The sequence below is a fragment of the Oncorhynchus masou genome, chromosome 33 (assembly GCF_036934945.1).
Source record: "Oncorhynchus masou masou isolate Uvic2021 chromosome 33, UVic_Omas_1.1, whole genome shotgun sequence".
NCBI lineage: Eukaryota > Metazoa > Chordata > Actinopteri > Salmoniformes > Salmonidae > Oncorhynchus > Oncorhynchus masou.
This window is the reverse complement of record NC_088244.1, coordinates 30,409,084-30,428,238: the sequence shown is the minus strand read 5'-3', so window position 1 is coordinate 30,428,238 and position 19,155 is coordinate 30,409,084. Positions and strand designations below refer to the sequence as shown.

General features: G+C 44.2%; 1 protein-coding gene across 2 annotated transcripts in view; it reads right to left on the bottom strand.

Moving 5' to 3' along the window:
• The window catches only part of LOC135528229 (FERM domain-containing protein 4B-like), a 42,088-nt gene extending 26,812 nt beyond the window's left edge, over positions 1 to 15,276 (bottom strand). For both annotated transcript variants that reach the window (XM_064957175.1, XM_064957176.1), the window contains exon 1: positions 15,026 to 15,276. The gene's annotated coding sequence lies outside the window, so the exon portion shown is untranslated. The remainder of the gene's footprint in view (positions 1 to 15,025) is intronic.
• Positions 15,277 to 19,155: the final 3,879 nt, after the last annotated feature.

Below are 19,155 nucleotides of genomic sequence, written 5' to 3'. Positions count from 1 at the left end.
TTTTTTTTAACGTTCTATACAAAAACATGCTCATAAGGTTCTAAATGGAACATTTATGGTGCTATAAATAACAATTTCCTAAGGTTCCATAAAGAACCATTAATCACAAGTTATATATAGCACCCTTTTGGGGGCTATATAGAACCCTTTTTTATGGTTCTTTATAGAACCTTTATAGAAGAAGGTTCTATAAAGAACCTTTGTTAATCTCAAAGGTTCTTTGTCGATATTTTTGAAGAACATTTACATTTACATTTAAGTCATTTAGCAGACGCTCTTATCCAGAGCGACTTACAAATTGGTGAATTCACCTTCTGACATCCAGTGGAAACCATATAGGGTTTTCTATTCTGGCCCTTATGTGAACGGCAAAGAACCACTGAAGGGCTCAAAGGGTTCTTTGAGTCATTATGGCTCCATATAGAAACCATCACCCATCCCAAAGAACCCTTGAAGAATCCTCTTTTCTTAGTGTGTAGAGGCAGATATCTAAAGTATTGGCCTAAGTGGTGTATGTACTGTGGGACTGGATCCTGGACTTCCTGACAGGCCGCTCCCAGGTGGTGAGGGTAGGCAACAACACATCCACCACGCTGACCCTCAACACGTGAGCTCCTCAAGGGTGCATGCTTACTCCCGTCCTGTACTCCCGTCCTGTACTCCCGTCCTGTACTCATGAAGTTTGCTGACGACATGACATGGTTGGCCTGATCACCGACGACAATGAGACCGTCTATAGAGTGGTGAGAGGTGAGATGTGGCAGAGAGGTGGCAGTATGGTGCCAGGACAGCAACCTCTCCCTCAACATCAGCAAGACAAAGGAGCTGATTATGGACTACAGAAAAAGGAGGGCCGGGTACATCAACGGGGCTGTAGTGGAGCGGGTCGAGAGCTAAAGTATCTCGGTGTCCACATCACTAACGAATGAAACATGGTCCACACACCAACACAACCAACACAGTCGTGAAGAAGGCACGACAACACCTCTTCCCTATAGGAGGCTGAAAAGATTTGGCATGGGCCCTCAGATCCTCAAAAATGTCTACAGTTGCACCATTGAGAGCATCTTGACTGGCTGCATCACCGCTTGGTATGGCAACTGCTTGGCATCCGACAGCAAGGTGCTACAAAGGGTAGTTGGCCCAGTACATCACTGGGGCCGAGCTCCCTGCCATCCAGGACCTCTATACCAGGCGGTGTCAGTGTCAGGATTTGGCCAGGTTGTTCCGGGTTTTGGTCACTAGATGCCCCCATTGTGCTTTTTGACCTTATGTTTTTTCCCTTGTTCCCCATTATTATTTGCACCTGTGCCTCGTTTACCCTGATTGTATTTAAACCCTTAGTTTCCCTCAGTTCTGTGATCTGTGTTTGTATGTTAGCACCCAGCCCTAGTGTTCTGTGTATTCTTGTCGATTCCGGTGGATGCTCTTGTGGAATTCTGTTTTTGTTTTTGAGTATCTCTTGAGGCTTTTTTGTGCTATTCCTACCACCTTTTGGATTTGCCATTTTTGTATTTAAGGACTTCTCCTTTTTACTTTATTAAATACACCGTCTTAAGTACTGCTGTGTCTGCCTCATCTTCTTGGTTCTGCTGACTATTCGTGGCTCAGTTGGTTAAGTGACTGTTTCTCACTCCGGAGACCCAGGTTCGTAACCGGGTCCTGACAGAAACACAGAGCCAAAAATGAACCCAGAGGCAGCCAGTTCCCAGGACCTTTTTGCCATGCTGTCCCACCACCAGGAGACTGTCCAACGCCACGAAGCCGCCCTGGTTCAGCAAGAGGCCTTAATGGCTAGACATTGTCATCTTCTGTCGGAGATGCTGACTTCCATTAAGCAAATATCTGATCGTCTTACCCCGGCAACAGTTCCCGTCCCAGTACCTCAGATTCACGTACCCATGGCAGTTAACCCCCTGGCTGAACCTCGTCTTCCACCTCCCCAACGGTTCTCAGGTGATCCAAGTGCTTGTAAAGGTTTTCTGAGGAATTCAAACGAGTGTTTCAAGGCCCAAGCAGTGGTTCTGACTCAGCCAAACAGCTCCTGACTCTCCACCAAGGTTGGCGCAGCGTGACGGACTATGCCATCCAGTTCCGCACGGTGGCAGCAGCAAGTGGCTGGAACAACGAGGCGCTCACGGTGTGCTTTCTGAAAGGCCTTTCCGACACTATCCAAGATGAACTGGCCACTCGGGAACCACCGGACAATCTCGAGTCCCTGATCAAGTTGGCCTCACGCATTGACCAGCGTCTGAGAGAGAGAGAACTCAACCGTAGACCTCTAGCCCCTATCAGTCCCAGCTCCGAGTCCCCACCTTTATCCTCGCTGGCTCCATCGGAACCCATGCAGATTGGACGCATCTCCCAGGCTGAGAGAGACCGCCGGATGAGGAGCGACGCTGTCTATATTGCGGCAAACCGGGCCATTTCCGTTCCACGTGTCCCGGGCTCCAGGGAAACGCTCTGTCCCGTACAGACCGGGGGAACTGTAACGGGAAACATAACCTCCTCCCATCCGTCCAACTCCCGTCTGCTCATTCCAGTCACCCTCTCCTGGGACAACCACAAGCTTCACCTTCAAGCCTTGGTAGACTCTGGAGCCGCAGGTAACTTCATGGATGGTGTCTGGGCGAAGGAGAATGGCGTTCCCTCTGAACCTCTAAGTGAACCCATGAGGGTCACTACATTGGATGGAAGCCCTTTGGGATCTGGACTTGTCACTCATGTCACTACCTCCTTGCGACTTTCAGTTTCACAACACCAGGAATTGATGAACTTTCATTTGATCTCCTGTTCCGAGTTCCCTCTCGTCCTTGGATACCCCTGGCTTCACAGCCATAACCCTCACATCGACTGGTCTGTGGACACTATCAAGCAGTGGGGTCCTACGTGCCAAGCTACTTGTATTTTCCAGAATTCCCCGAGTTCTACTCCCGAGTCTTTAGAATCCATCGACCTGACCCGAGTTCCCGAGTGTTACCATGACCTTAAACTGGTGTTTAGCAAACAGAGGGCCACCATGCTACCACCCCATAGACCTTACGATTGCCCCATCGACCTGTTTCCGGGCACTTGCCCCCCCAGGGGTCGGATCTTTTCCCTATCTCCACCCAAACGAGCTGCTATGGATACCTACATCAAGGACGCTCTGGAAGCAGGCCTCATGCGTCCATCCACCTCCCCGGCGGGAGCAGGGTTTTTCTTTGTGGCCAAGAAAGACGGTGGATTACGTCCTTGCATCGACTACCGGGGACTCAATGCCATAACCGTCCGTAACCGTTACCCGCTACCCCTTATGGCCACAGCCTTCGAGCTGCTCCAGGAAGCAGTTGTTTTCACTAAGCTTGACCTGCGGAACGCATACCATCTTGTGCGGATCAGACCTGGTGACGAGTGGAAGACCGCTTTCAACACGCCTACTGGTCACTATGAATACTTGGTGATGCCCTTCGGCCTGACCAACGCCCCAGCGGTGTTCCAAGCGCTCATAAACGATGTGCTTAGGGATATGCTTAACATATTTGTGTTCGTTTACTTGGATGACATCCTCATCTTTTCGAGCTCCCTTCAAGAACACACTAAGCATGTCAGACAAGTACTCAAACTCCTCCTGGACAGCCATCTGTACGTTAAACCGGAAAAATGTGAATTCCATTCATCCCGAGTACAATTCCTGGGATTTGTAGTGGAACCCGGTCGAGTCCAAATGGACCCCAGGAAGGTAGGGGCGGTAGCGGATTGGCCCACCCCCAAATCCGTTAAGGAAGTTCAGCGTTTCCTGGGCTTCACAAACTTCTACCGCAAGTTCATCAAGAACTTCAGCTTGGTGGCAGCCCCTCTCTCAGCTTTAACCAAGGGTGGCAATGAAAGGTTTTTGTGGAGAAGAGAAGCTGAGACGGCCTTCCAAGGACTCAAGCAGCGCGTTCTCTCTGCTCCCATCCTGATACTACCGACTACGGATGAACCATTTGTGGTGGAGGTAGACGCATCAGAGGTTGGTGTTGGAGCTGTCCTGTCTCAGAGGGGTGAAGACAAGAAGCTTCATCCGTGCGCTTTCTTCTCACACCGGCTTACCCCGACTGAGAGGAACTACGATGTGGGGATCGTGAACTCCTAGCGGTTAAGATGGCATTGAAGGAATGGAGACACTGGCTCGAGGGGGCTTCTCACCCGTTTCAAGTGCTTACGGACCACAAAAATCTGGAGTATATCCAGCAGGCGAAGCGGTTGAACTCTAGACAAGCTAGATGGTCTCTTTTCTTCAATCGATTCCAGTTTATCCTCACCTATCGGCCCGGGTCGAAGAATCTCAAACCGGATGCCCTGTCCCGAGTCTACGCTCCTGCCATTCGAGATGACACGGACATGCCTGTCCTTCCTGCTGCTAAGATTGTGGCTCCGATCTCGTGGCAAGTTGAGGATACCGTGAGACGTGCTCAAGCTAGCGAACCGGACCCGAAAGGAGGTCCTGCCAATCGGTTGTTTGTCCCCAAGGCAGTGAGGACTCAGGTCCTTCTGTGGGGGCACTCCTCTCGCCTCACCTGTCATCCGGGCGTAGGTCGCACCTTGGAGTTCATCCAGCGTAAGTTCTGGTGGCCTACCATAAGAGAAGACGTTGCCACTTTCGTCAATGCCTGTCCCGTGTGCTGCCAGGGCAAATCTTCTCACCTCCGCCCTCAAGGACTCCTTCACCCTTTACCTGTTCCCCACAGACCCTGGTCCCATATCTCATTGGACTTTATTACTGGACTTCCTCCATCCCATGGCAATACTACTATCCTAGTCATAATCGACAGGTTTTCAAAGGCGGCCAGGTTCGTCCCTCTGACTAAGTTACCTTCTGCCAAGGAAACGGCTGAGTTGGTAATTAATCATGTGTTCCGAGTCCTCGGCATTCCTCAAGATATGGTTTCTGACAGAGGTCCCCAGTTCGCCTCAAGGTTTTGGAAGGCCTTCTGCCAACTCATGGGGGCTTCTGCCAGTCTATCTTCAGGGTACCATCCGGAGTCCAACGGCCAAACAGAGAGGATGAATCAAGAGCTGGAAACCACCCTCCGATGTATGACTCGTGACAACCCGTCCACATGGTCATCCTTTATTGTTTGGGCCGAATACGCGCACAACACCTTGCGTTCCTCCTCCACTGGTATGTCCCCGCACGAGTGTCAGTTTGGCTATGCTCCTCCATTGTTCCCGGACCAGGAGGCAGAAGTCAGAGTGCCTTCAGCCTTGAAGTTCGTCAGACGCTGTCGGCTTATGTGGAGGAAGACCCGTCTTAATCTTATGCGTTCCTCACAGAGGTACCAACAACAAGCCAACAGACGTCGCCGTCCCGGGCCTACCCTGCGCCCCGGCCAGAGAGTCTGGCTCTCCACAAGAGACTTACCTCTACGGGTGGAGTCTCGCAAGCTGTCCCAAAAATACATCGGTCCCTTCAAGGTTGCCAGGAGAGTTAACCCAGTTTCTTATCGCCTACACTTACCCAGATCCCTTAAGATTAATCCCACATTTCACATTTCATTGTTAAAACCTGTTGTTTTTTCTCCCCTTGTCCCGGCAGACAGACCTCCCCCTCCGCCTCGTTTCATTGGAGGCCAGCCGGATTATACCGTCCATCGGATACTGAATTCCCGCCGGGTGCAGCGGTCCTGGCAGTATCTGGTGGACTGGGAAGGCTACGGTCCCGAGGAGCGCTCCTGGGTTCCTGCCAAAGACATCCTGGACCCTGACCTCATTCGTCAGTTCAGGGCCCTCCACCCTGAGAGAGCTGGTAGGAACGTCAGGAGCCGTTCCTAGGGGGGGATTCTGTCAGGATTTGGCCAGGGTTGTTCCGGGTTTTGGTCACTAGATGCCCCCATTGTGCTTTTTGACCTTATGTTTTTTCCCTTGTTCCCCATTATTATTTGCACCTGTGCCTCGTTTACCCTGATTGTATTTAAACCCTTAGTTTCCCTCAGTTCTGTGCTCTGTGTTTGTATGTTAGCACCCAGCCCTAGTGTTCTGTGTATTCTTGTCAATTCCGGTGGATGCTCTTGTGGAATTCTGTTTTTGTTTTTGAGTATCTCTTGAGGCTTTTTTGTGCTATTCCTACCACCTTTTGGATTTGCCATTTTTGTATTTAAGGACTTCTCCTTTTTACTTTATTAAATACACCGTCTTAAGTACTGCTGTGTCTGCCTCATCTTCTGGGTTCTGCTGACTATTCGTGGCTCAGTTGGTTAAGTGACTGTTTCTCACTCCGGAGACCCAGGTTCGTAACCGGGTCCTGACAGTCAGAGGAAGGCCCTAGAAATTTTCCGACTCCAGCCGCCCAAGTCACAGACTGTTCTCTCTCCTACTGCATGGCAAGTGGTACCGATGCACCAAGTGTTCTACCCCTAAGCCATAAGACTACTAAATAGTTGAAAATGGCACTGGAAGAAATGGCAGCAGTATTATGGGCACCTAACCAATTGTGTTATTATGTGGTTTTTCACGTTATTTGTAACTTATTTTGTACATGTTTCTGCCACCGTATCTTACGGCAAGAAAATATCTTCTGGATATCAGGACAGCGATCCCTCACCTCGGATTAGACAAATATCTTCTGGATATCAGGACAGCGATCCCTCACCTCGGATTAGACAAAGATTTTTTCTTCAACACGCTGGACACACAGGATGTACTTCGAACACCCGACAAAGCCAACATCCTCGTCATTGGCAAGAGAAATAGACGCAGGTACAGAGGACACAGAGCGGGGTGCCTCATAAGGATCTGCCGACAGCGTGTGGGAAAGCTGCCATTACCGTCAACTTTGGACAATAAATTAGACGAGATACAGTACGATCACGAATATCCTATCAACGGGACATCAGAAACTGTAACATCTTATGTTTCATGGAATCGTGGCTGAATGATGACATGGATATTCAGCTAGCAGGATATACGGGATATATAGTGGAGAGAACAAGTATTTGATACACTGCCGTTTTTGCAGGTTTTCCTACTTAAAAAAGCACGTAGAGGTCTGTAATTTTTATCATAGGTACACTTCAACTGTGAGAGACAGAATCTAAAACAAAAATCCAGAAAATCACATTGTATGATTTTTAAGTAATACATTTGCATTTTATTGCATGACATAAGTATTTGATCACCTACCAACCAGTAAGAATTCCGGCTCTCACAGACCTGTTAGTTTTTCTTTAAGAAGCCCTCCTGTTCTCCATTCATTACCTGTATTAACTGCACCTGAACTGCACTCGTTACCTGTATAAAAGACACCTGTCCACACACTCAATCAAACAGACTCCAACCTCTCCACAATGGCCAAGACCAGAGAGCTGTGTAAGGACATCAGGGATGTAATTGTAGACCTGCACAAGGCTGGGATGGGCTACAGGACAATAGGCAAGCAACAACTGTTGGCGCAATTATTCAAAAATGGAAGAAGTTCAAGATGACGGTCAATCACCCTCGGTCTGGGGCTCCATGCAAGATCTCACCTCGTGGGGCATCAATGATCATGAGGAAGGTGAGGGATCATCCCAGAACTACATGGCAGGACCTGGTCAATGACCTGAAGAGAGCTGGGACCACAGTCTCAAAGAAAACCATTAGTAACACACTACGCCGTCATGGATTAAAATCCTGCAGCGCACGTAAGGTCCCCCTGCTCAAGCCAGCGCATGTCCAGGCCCGTCTGAAGTTTGCCAATGACCATCTGGATGATCCAGGGGAGGAATGGGAGAAGGTCATGTGGTCTGATGAGACAAAAATGGAGCTTTTTGGTCTAAACTCCACTCGACGTGTTTGGAGGAAGAAGAAGGATGAGTACAACCTCAAGAACACCATCCCAACCGTGAAGCATGGAGGTGGAAACATAATTCTTTGGGGGATGCTTTTTTGCAAAGGGGACAGGACGACTGCACCGTATTGAGGGGAGGATGGATGGGGCCATGTATCACGAGATCTTGGCCAACAACCTCCTTCCTTCAGTAAGAGCATTGAAGATGGGTCGTGGCTGGGTCTTCCAGCATGACAATGACCCGAAACACACAGCCAGGGCAACTAATGAGTGGCTCCGTAAGAAGCATCTCAAGGTCCTGGAGTGGCCTAGCCAGTCTCCAGACCTGAACCCAATAGAAAATCTTTGGAGGGAGCTGAAAGTCCGTATTGCCCAGTGACAGCCCGAAACCTGAAGGATCTGGAGAAGGTCTGTATGGAGGAGAGGGCTAAAATCCCTGCTGCTGTGTGTGCAAACCTGGTCAAGAACTACAGGAAACGTATGATATCTGTAATTGCAAACAAAGGTTTCTGTACCAAATATTAAGTTCTGCTTTTCTGATGTATCAAATACTTATGTCATGCAATAAAATGCAAATTTAATTACATAAAAATCATACAATGTGATTTTCTGGATTTTTGTTTTAGATTCCGTCTCTCACAGTTGAAGTGTACTCATGATAAAGAATTACAGACCTCTACATGCTTTGTAAGTAGGAAAACCTGCAAAATCGGCCATGTATCAAATACTTGTTCTCTCCACTGTACGTAAGACAGGGGGGGGCGGTCTGTGCATATTTGTAAACAGCAGCTGGTGCACGAAAGGAAGTCTCTAGATTTTGCTCGCCTGAAGTAGAGTATCTTATAATAAACTGTAGACCAGACTATTTGCCAAGAGTTTTCATCCAAACTTTTCGTGGCTGTTTATTTACCACCACAGACGGATGCTGACACTAAGACCACACTCAGTCAGCTGTATAAGGACATAAGCAAACAGGAAACCACTCACCCAGAGGCCGGGAGTTTTCCAATGGCATTGAGGAGTACACCACATCAGTCACTGGCTTTATAAATAAGTGCATCGAGGACGTCGTCCCCACAGTGGCTGTACATACATACCCCAACCAGAAGCCAAGGATTACAGTGCTTCTACACCTGCACTGTGCATCTACACCTGCATAGCTTGCTGTTTGGGGTTTTAGGCTGGGTTTCTGTACAGCACTTTGAGATGTCAGCTGATGTAAGAAGGCTATATAAATCAATTTGATTTGGTTTGATTACAGGCAACATTTGCACTGAGCTAAACGGTAGAGCTGGCGCTTTCAAATTGCGGGACTCTAACCCGGAAGCTTATAAGAAATCCTGCTATGCCCTGCGACGAACCATCAAACAGGCAAAGCGCCAATACAGGGCTAAGATTTAATCATACTACACTGGCTCTGACGTTCGACGTATATGGCAGGGCTTGCAAACTATTACAGACTACAAAGAGAAGCCCAGCTGTGAGCTGCCCAGTGACACGATCCTACCAGATGAGCTAAATCACTTCTATGCTCGCTTCGAGGCAAGCAACACTGAGGCATGCATGAGAGCGTCAGCTGTTCCGGATGACTGTGTGATCTCGCTCTCTGTAGCCGACGTGAGTAAAATCTTAAAACAGGTCAACATTCACAAGGCCGCGGGGCCAGACGGATTACCAGGACGTGTGCTCCGGGGATGTGCTGACCAACTGGCAGGTGTCTTCACTGACATTTTCAACATGTCCCTGATTGAGTCTGTAATACCAACATGTTTCAAGCAGACCACCATAGTCCCTGTGCCCAAGAACACTAAGGCAACCTGCCTAAATGACTACAGACCCATAGCACTCACGTCCGTAGCAATGAAGTGCTTTGAAAGGCTGGTAATGGCTTACATTAATACCATTATCCCAGAAACCCTAGAACCACTCCAATTTGCAAACCGCCCAAACAGATCTCTATTGCACTTCTCACTGCCCTTTCCCACCTGGACAAAAGGAACACCTACGAGAGAATACTATTCTTTGACAACAGCTCAGAGTTCAACACCTTAGTACCCTTAAAACTCATCACTAAGCTAAGGATCCTGTGACTAAACACCTCCCTCTGCAACTGGTTCCTGGACTTCCTGACGGGCCGCCCCAGGTGGTGAGGGTAGGTAGCAACACATCCGCCACGCTGATCCTCAACACTGGAGTCCCTCAGGGGTGCGTGCTCAGTCCCCTCCTGTACCCCCTGATGATTGTGGACTACAGGAAAAGGAGGACCGAGCATGTCCCCATTCTCATTGACGGGGCTGTAGTGGAGCAGGTTGAGAGCTTCAAGTTCCTTTGTGTCCAACAAACTAGAACGGTCCAAACACACCAAGACAGTCATGAAGAGGGCACGACAAAACCTATTCCCCCTCAGGAAACTAAAAAGATTTGCCATGGGTCCTCAGATCCTCAAAAGGTTCTACAGCTGCAACATCGAGAGCATCCTGACTGGTTGCATCACTGCCTGGTACGGCAACTGCTCGGGCTCCGACCGCATGGCACTACAGAGCGTAGTGCGTATGGCTCAGTACAACACTAAACTAAGCTGCCTGCCATCCAGGACCTCCAGCGTTCAGGATACTACCTCAACTACCTCTACTAACGGGTGCCACCCGTAGCACATTGGCTACCCCGACTATTTGCATTGTGTCCTGCCACCCACCATCCACCAACCCCTCTTTTACACTACTGCTACTCTCTGTTTATCATATATGCATAGACACTTTAACCATACCTACATGTACAGTTGAAGTCGGAAGATTGCATACACCTTAGCCAAATACACTTAAACTCAGTTTTTTACAATTCCTGGCATTTAATCAGAGTAATAATTCCCTGTCTTGGGTCAGTTAGGATCACAACTTAATTTTAAGAATGTGAAATGTCAGAATAATAGTAGAGAGAATGATTTATTTCAGCTTTTATTTCTTTCATCACATTCCCAGTTGGTCAGAAGTTTACATACACTCAATTAGTATTTGGTAGCATTGCCTTTAAATTGTTTAACTTGGGTCAAACGTTTTCGGGTAGCCTTCCACAAGCTTCCCACAATAAGTTGGGTGAATTTTGGCCCATTCCTCCTGACAGAGCTGGTGTAACTGAGTCAGGTTTGTAGGCCTCCTTGCTGGCACACACTTTTTCAGTTCTGCCCACAAATGTTCTATTGGATTGAGGTCAGAGCTTTGACTGATGTCTTGAGATGTTGCTTTAATATATCCACATAATTTCCCACCCTCATGATGCAATCTATTTTGTGAAGTGCACCAGTCACTCCTGCAGCAAAGCAACCTCACAACATGATGATGACACCCCTGTGCTTCACGGTTGGGATGGTGGTCTTCTCCTCCCCCCTTTTCCTCCAAACATAATGATGGTGATTATGACCAAACAGTTCTATTTTTGTTTCATCAGACCATTTCTCAAAAAAGTACAATTTTTGTCCCCATGTGCAGTTGCAAACTGTAGTCTGCCTTTTTTATGGCGGTTTTGGAGCAGTGGCTTCTTCCTTGCTGAGCGAACTTTCAGGTTATGTCGATATAAGACTTGGTTTACTGTGGATATACAGGTAGATACTTTTGCAGCTGTTTCCTCCAGCATCTTCACCATTGCTGTCATCTTTAGGAGACAGAATGCGTCTCCTACCTGAGCGGTATTTCAATGATGGACTGGGAACAGTAGGTTAGCTGCATGTTCAGGGGCAGAACGACAGATTTGTACCTTGTCAGCTCAGGGATTTGAACTTGCGACCTTTCGGTAACTAGTCCAACGCTCTAACCACTAGGCTACCCTGCCGCCCCTGACTGTTGCGTGGTCCCATGGTGTTTATACTTGCGTACTATTGTTTATATAGATGAACGTGGTACCTTCCGGCGTTTGGAAATTGCTCCCAAGGATGAACCAGACTTGTGGAGGTATACAATGTTTTTTCTGAGGTCTTGGCTGATTTCTTTTGATTTTCCCATGATGTCGAGCAAAGAGGCACTGAGTTTGAAGGTAGGCCTTGGAATACATCCACAGGTACACCTCCAATTGACTCAAATGATGTCAATTAGCCTATCAGAAGCTTCTAAAGCCATGACATAATTTTCTGGAATTTTCCAAGCTGTTTAAAGGCACAGTCAACTTAGTGTATATAAACATCTGACCCACTGGAATTGTGATACAGTGAATTATAAGTGAAATAATCTGTCTGTAAACAATTGTTGGAAAAACTACTTGTGTCATGCACAAAGTAGATGTCCTAACCGACTTGCCAAAACTATAGTTTGTTAACAAGAAATTTGTGGAGTGGTTGAAAAACGAGTTTTAATGACTCCAACCTAAGTGTATTTAAACTTCAGACTTCAACTGTACATACTACCTCAATTAGCCTGACTAACCGGTGCCTGTAAATAGACTCACTTTTTCACTGTCTTTTTACTGTTATTTTTATTTCTTTACTTATCTATTGTTCAGCTAATACCTATTTTTTACTTAAAAATCACACTGTTGGTTAGGGCCTGTAAGTAAGCATTTCACTGTACAACACTAACCTGTTGTATTCGTCGTACGTGACAAATAAATGTTTTATCAAACTGATTTGATTTAGTTACCTGGACTATCTGCATTGACTGTCTTTGCACTAACTCTTTTGACTCTTCACATACACTGCTGCTGTTTATTATCTATCCTGTTGCCTACCCACTTTACCACTACCTATTTGTACATATCTACCTCAATTACCTCGTAGCCCTGCACATCGACTCAGTACTGGTACTCTGTGTATATAGCCAAGTTACTCATTGTGTATTTATTCCTCATGTTAATCTTTGTTTCTATATATTTCTCTCTGCATTGTTGGGAAGGGCCCATAAGGAAGCATTTCACTGCTAGTTTACACCTGTTGTTTACGAAGCACGTGACAAATAACATTTGATTGATTTGATTTGAAAGCTATGATTTACTATTTCAAATTACTATAAATTGAGTTACCCACTTAAACAACACTTGTCTGTAACGACTCCGTTTTCATTTTCAGTGAGTCTGTCATTACGACAGGGTAGTCTAGTGGTTAGAGCATTGGACTAGTAACCGAAAGGTTGCAAGTTCGAAACCCTGAGCTGACAAGGTACAAAATCTATTGTTCTGCCCCTGAACAGGCAGTTAACCCACTGTTCCTAGGCCGTCATTAAAAATAAGAATTTGTTCTTAACTGACTTGCCTAGTAAAATAAAATTGCTTTATATCGGTTTTAAACAATTTCCAGTGGTGCAACATCACATTAGTCACAACACTGTTTTCCACAGGATATCCTGACCAACAACTGTAGGGGCCATCACAACGGGATAAATCTCAGGATAGTGAAGTTTGTTCACTTCCATATCTGAAAAACAAGCCATTCCTGTTTAGCATGCCAGCTGCCTGAAACTATGTCAGGACCCAGTGTCTCTTTCTGAATCTCACTGAGAACATGACAAATAGTGACAACTTGTGACAAAGTCAGTGGAAAATTCAGTGGTAGTGTTGCTGTTCTTTCTTTGTTCTGTTCACTGCTAAATCTAGAAGTGTAAAAAATAAAAAATAATGCAGTTGAGACATGAGTGTACTTTTTTTATAAGTGTTTCATGAGTAAACTACATAACCTATGCAAATGGTAACATTAGGCCAGAGCTGGCCAAAACAACTGCCATTAAACATTATTATTTCTTACAACTACAGAAGTAGGATCTTAATTTGAGCAAGTTTTCTACAGCAGGAAATAATCCTGCAGCAACAAGCCATTTTAATTATTATGTGGATTATAATTAATTGAGATATTTGTAGGGGTTGATACATTTTTTTGTAAAGGGAAAATAAGGTCAGACATTTCTAAGTGGAAATTACAAACTTCAGAAGCCATTTTAAACCTCCAAGCTTTAAATTTCCTGCATTGCAGGAAAGTTCTCCTCAAACAGGGTGATCAAATTAAGATCCTACATTTGCACTGCTTCAACCACTAGCTACTGGCACTGCCACCTGTACAACAAGGACCTCCCACTGTGTCCTGCTGTTGCTTTGGCTGCTAGTACACAGGTGACATTTTTTCATGGAAATTATGGAGTGAACCAGCTGCTTTAGAGCAGCCACTAACAACATACAATGCAAAAAATGGCCAGCAGATAGCCTAGCAGTTAAAAGTGTTAGGCCAGTAACCAAAAGGTTGCTGCTTCAAACCCCTGAGCTAACTAGGTGAAAAAAATCTGTTGATGTGCCCTTGAGCAAGGCACTTAACCCAAATTGCTCCTATAAGTCTGGAAGAGCTCTGCTAAATGTAAAATAAATTATGCAAATCATCCACAACTCTTCATCACTATCTTATTTACATGTAGCCTAAGTACTCAGCATGGACAAAAACAGATCAGCAAAACGGAGAGACTTTATACTTGCAGAGTAAATGGATGTTTCTATGAATTAATCAACTGAACTGAGGCCCCAGAGTTTCTGATGCTAACAGATGAATTGTAAACGCTTACTGTATTTACTACTTACAACAGGCCTAATCCTGAACACAACCTTTCTACATCAATAAATCTAGATAATCATTGCCTATTTACTTTAGGTCTACCCAGCACAATTACTGTAAGGATGCCTTCTTTTTGTACTGTATCCTTCCTTCCTCACTGACCAAACCCAGGTCCCTATCCCTCCCTATCTCTATATACATTGCTGTTCAGTGCAGACGAGACTGGATATAGCAACCAAGGTGTGTCAGGCAGAACGCAAATGTATTGTGTTTATTATCTGATCATCTATAAACTCGTTTTTGTTTTCTTCCATTCACATAAAGAATGGTATTTACCATTTTGATACAGTAGGATAATGATAAATTAAAACGTTGTATGCTATTAGTTACACGTTTTTCAAAATGAGGGAGGAACAATGAACATGTATGGCTAATGGTGGTTTATTTTCTGTTAAATGACAAACCTGAGTCCCCAATTAGAGCAAAAAAAGCCCATGGATGGATGGAATCCGTACGATATTTTGTTGAAAGAAAAAACACTGATGCCGATATTGATAATAAAACAACAATGGCACAACCAAGCCTAAAACAACGATATGATAAAGCCGGTTAATGTATCACTCCCAAAAGATGCGTGAATGAACCCGTCTACTTTCCCCCCCGCACAGTTCAAAGAATACTCCCATATCGATTATTGTCACATCGTAACCTGACAATCTTACCTTCGGTTTGGGCGTTTCCTTGTATTTCAGCTGGTTGGTTTCTTGATTCTAAAATAGGTCTCCCCTGGCATATTGGAACCCCATTCAATGCATGCCTCTTTCGTTTTCAGCAGAGGAGAGAGTCGGTGAGCTGTATCGCTGTCCACTATTCGTAGCCTTCTCCAGTATTCGTGCACGCTTGCATTCATCCACGCTCACCACGCCTTCGCCCCGCGGGCATTTACGTGAAAGGGGCTTCTAGCGCTCGCTCTCCTCTTAGCTACTGCCACTGTACTGAACTGTACACACAATGGGTCACAATCTGCTCATTGCTGGTGATAAACGTTCGTGTTTTAGACATGATGCAGACCTATTCGTAATACATATTTTGTGTTTTACCCTGGTATTATTATGGAAACCTATCAGGCCTATCAGGGTGTTAAAAATTATAATTGTAAGCAATGGACATTGTGTAAATTAATGCATTTCCATGTGACATGTACCGCACCTCCCCACCACCTTTAAAAAAAGTGATACGTCAGAAATTAATAAGATTGAACAAAAGTGATGTACAAAAGCTTCTCAATATTGCAGAAAATATCACATTTAAGTGTGAACCTAAGGTCGTTTGTGAAGTGGTATTGATATAAGATGCTGTCAAGAAAAAACTGATATAATCTATTAATCTCACTGTCTATTTTGAACAAATGCAACTGAACATTTGAGAGCTTAACTGGATTGAATCCTATGACTGACATTTACAATAAGGTCAATGGGGAAGATTATTGGTGTATATTTCATATGATCAGCACTGCTCCTGCTACTGAAATATTTATTGTTGCCTTAACACAGGCAAAACACATGCAGCTACTGTATGGTATATAACCAAGCTACAGGGAAGGATTCATGATTCATAAGGACACAGGGAAAGAAACAATGGCCTGTAACTTCGTTGTTTATGAATGATAACACAATTGACATTTTCTCCTAAATAATATTTACAAACGGTTGTCTTGTTTGAAAATGTTGTGCTGAACATATTCTGCAAGTTAATTGTAACTAGCCTAGATACATTTTCAAGCTGCTGATTGATGAACCAAGACGCTGGTTTGTTACCATTCTCTCCCAGCCTACTGTAAACGATTTACCCTGGGGACACCCATCCCCTAGTGCCCCTCCAACCCTCATCCCCCCCCCCCCTAGGGTCTCTGTCATCAGACAAGAATAAGCATCTCATTAGCATTCCCCAAAACCATCTGTCCTCTGGATATCTCCTTCTCACTGCCAAGATCCAACCATCTGAGTTGTTTAGATATTTATGCTGCATAAACTATACAAACAGATTGCAGTTTAGTTTATGTTTTTTGGGGGGATAGCCCTATAAACACCCTGTGAATGGCCCTGTGCAGTTTCCTGTGTTTTATATACAGTACCAGTCAAAAGTTTGGACACACCTACTCATTCAAGGGTTTTTTTGTTGTTGTTTTTTTACTATTTTCTATATTGTAGAACAAGACATCACAATTATAAAATAGCACATATGGAATCATGTGGTAACCAAAAAAGTGTTAAACAAATCAATATATATTTTATATTTGAGATTCTTCAAAGTAGCCACCTTTTGCCTTGATGACAGCTTTGCACACTCTTGGCATTCTCTCAACCAGCTTCATGATGTAGTCACCTGGAATTCATTTCAACTAACAGGTGTGCCTTGTTAAAAGTTAATGTGCTGGATTTCTTTCCTTCTTAATATGTTTGAGCCATTCAGTTGTGTTGTGACAAGGTAGGGGTGGTATACAGAAGTTAGCCTAATTTGGTAAAAGACCAAGTCCATATTATGGCAAGAACAGCTCAAATAAGCAAAGATAAATGACAGTCCATCATTACTTTAAGACATGAAGGTCAGTCAATACGGAACATTTCAAGAACTTTGAACATTTCTTCAAGTGCATTCACAAAAACCTTCAAGTGCTATGATGAAACTGGGTCTCATGAGGACTGCCACAGAAAAGGAAGACCCAGAGTTACTTCTGCTGCAGAGGATAAGGTCATTAGTTACCAATCTCAGAAATTGCAGCCCAAATAAATGCTTCACAGAGTTCAAGTAACAGACACATCTCAACATCAACTGTTCAGAGGAGACTGTGTGAATCAGGCCTTCATTGGCAAATTGCTGCACAGAAACCACTACTAAAGTACACCAATAATAAGAGGAGACTTGCTTGGGCCAAGAAACACAAGCAATGGACATTAGACGAGTGGAAATCTGTCCTTTGGTGTGATGAGTCCAAACTTAAGATTTTTGGTTCCAACCACTGTGTCTTTGTGAGACGCAGAGAAGGTGAACGGATAATCTCTGCATGTGTGGTTCACATTGTGAAGCATGGAAGAGGTGGTGTGATGGTGTGGGGTTGCTTTGCTGGTGACACTGTCAGTGATGTATCTAGAATTCAAGGCACACTTAACCAGCATGGCTATCACAGCATTCTGCAGCAATACACCATCCCCTCTGGTTTACGCTTAGTGGGACTATCATTTGTTTTTCAACAGGACAATGACCCAACACACCTCTAGGCTGTGTAAGGGCTATTTGACCAATAAGGAGAGTGATGGAGTGCTGCATCAGTTGACCTGGCCTCCACAATCACCCGACCTCAACCCCAAATATATGTTGATTTGTTTTAATACTTTTTTTGTGGTTTTTACATAATTCGATATGTGCTATTTCATAGTTTTGATATCTTCACTATTATTCTACAATGTATAAAATAGTAAAAATAAAAACCCTTGAATGAGTAGATGTGTCCAAACTTTTGACTGGTACTGTATTTATTTGACAGTTTTAATTGAAAACAATCACAGTAAGGTAAACACGTATGCAATGGACTTTTGACTGCATTAGTAGGGTTGTTCCACGAAATGAGTCCCTTTTGGTGGTGCAACTTGCCGAACAAGTTCACCTTATTTTAACATTCTGTCATGAAGAGCACACGTTCAACTTAATAAAAAAGCACGTTTTCCCATCTCAAGAGGTGAAATAAAAACAAATACTATAGTAAGTGCCTATTAAGTGCCAAACAAAGACAGAGTTGACCATAACAAGGTTGACTATAACAGTGTTGATGATTTCATCTTAAATCAGCCATGAATCCCCGCATCTCAGGTGGAATGGAAACGTGTTGTGTGCAACAGGGTGGATTACAATGGAACGCAAGCTTGACAAAAATGCTTTATTGTTAAAACATTTCTGACCTGTCTATCTATGGGTAACAGTGTTGACGTGTTATGCTCAAACCACACAGTTTTCCGCCACAAAACATTAGACAATGTTCAATGTTTCTTTTGGAAACATTAATTAAAAATGATTTATTTCACCATATTAAATGAGATTTCAGCTCACATAACATGATTGGTTTTTATTACAGGTTGTTATGACCTTCAAATTGATCACTAATCACATAAAATAAATATTAATCTTCAGAAATGACTTTGTCAAAGCAACAAAATAACTCGGGCTTTAAAATGATGGTGAAAACGGGACATGTCAAAATGCAGCATTTTGACACCTTGGCAAGTCTTTATTTATGTAAGAAATCTGATTTACTTAATTGTCCATGTGATCTATATTAAATGGTACTTCGTTTAATATAACAGGATTTTAAAATTCAATATTGGTGCACAATTTCTAGTTACAATGTCAAAAGGATGCAAAAGGGACCAATTTTGTATAATTACCCAGTACCTTAGTGAAATGGTTTATCCAATAAGAATATAGGCAAGACTATAGGAACCTTTAGGAAAAATCAACAAAGTACTTTACTGACTTAGACCAATGCATCAATAGAGCTTGCATCAATTTAGGGTGGTTACACTGAAATTGTTGGAGCATGACACATCCTTGAACTGAATGTGTTTATGTAGTGTAGTAGTCTGCCACAGATACTGTGACAGTATCCAGGCTGCATAGGAAATTGTCATAGAAAGCACCTATAAGGTAGTGCAAAGGTAGGTCAAGGAGGACAGCATTCCCACAAAGACCTGAGCATGTGCACGAGACAGTGAGCAGAACGTAATTCATTAGAGATTACATGATTTTATAGAAATAGAATAGAAAGGAATAGAAAATAACAGTGTAGAATATATTTATT